Genomic DNA, 1408 nt, shown 5'->3' on the forward strand with positions numbered 1-1408 from the left:
TGGGCCCGCGGGAACGCCCCGCCGGGCAGGTCGCGGGCTGCGGGGCCTGTGATTTTTCCCCAGTTAAGCCCTGAGCGCCTGTCTCCTCTGTACCTAAGCCTCGCCCAGGCTAAGAAGTTCAGCGCTCCGAAGTCTCGTCAGTCTGGCACGACCAGGGAGTTAATCGGGGCCCAGCCCTGTGGCGCTCGATACCCAAGAGCAGGGCCACACATAACCATTCGGGGACAACCAGCGATGCCTGTTTTTTTATACAACAGGCTACCTCTGAGACCTGGTGCCCAGGAAACAAAGGACGTGGACTCGGCGCCCTCCTCAGCTCGAGGGGTTTTAAACCCCCAGTTTGGGTTACCACGGTGTTCGCCCCTCTCCCAGCTGAAAAGCGCGCTGGGCGGCCCAGAACACCCCTTCGGAGGCAGAGGCCAAGGCCAAGAAGTACTTTCGCTTTTTGTATTCACGCAAGGCGCCCCAACTTCCTCCTCTAGTAACAAGTGTCGCCTACAGTGGAGTCCCCCCAAAGCCTCATGCAGTGCTCCCTGCCGCTGTGGGGTGACTGGCCAGCCTTCACAGGACGAGCACCCCTGAAGATTCAAAGACGAGGGACGGCAAGTGCCAGCTCTGCTCTCGCCAGGGGATGGGCTCTTCTCACAGCTGCATCTTTTAACAGTGGGCTAAGGCCAGGCCCTTCCTCCCTTCTCACCTTACCCACCCCACATCCCGTCTGCACAAGTACCCAGAGAGTGTTGTGATTCTCTTCTTGTTAAGTGCTTGGGTAAACGGAAACAGGGCAGTATCTGAATTCTGAAAATGTTGCATCTTGGCAAAACTGTTAATTTAAGGAGGGGGAACCGTTTATTCTTTAAAAATGACTCACTGTAAATTTTCAATGAGTGCGGGGGCAGTAAGGGGAATTTTTCAAGGATCTAAGCACGTACAGGCCATTTGCTTTCTCAAAGGCCAAAGCTGACTGGCCTTTAGTTTTGTATAATCTGCTTCTACTTATTTTCCATGTGCATCTTGGTGCATGCTCACGTTCACAATGCTGTCTGTGGGTCTCCACTGAGGTTTCTCCAGCAGCCAGTGCACAAGGGTGCTTATCCTACTTGCAGTGTATTCGCTTTGTCAGAGCAAGTATTAACTAATTCAGAATAGTTATCTGTGTGTGTCCTAGCCAAATCAGTCTGGACTTACAATGCATGTGAGTCTGGATCCTGCAGCTCCAAAATTATTTCTGTTTTATTTTGGTCAGTATTTCTACCTTTCTGCAGAGCTAACATCAGACTGTGAACTTGCATCTTACACCAGGCTCGCTGGGGTAGAGAGGTGGCAAAAAAAAAAAGAAGATCCTTTCCACTCACTGTTTAAAAATGGAGAAAAGAATGTGGTGCCAGACTTAGTGCTGCATCCATTC

The sequence above is a fragment of the Egretta garzetta genome, unplaced genomic scaffold (assembly GCF_000687185.1).
Source record: "Egretta garzetta isolate BGI_Z169 unplaced genomic scaffold, ASM68718v1 scaffold45, whole genome shotgun sequence".
Classification (NCBI taxonomy): domain Eukaryota; kingdom Metazoa; phylum Chordata; class Aves; order Pelecaniformes; family Ardeidae; genus Egretta; species Egretta garzetta.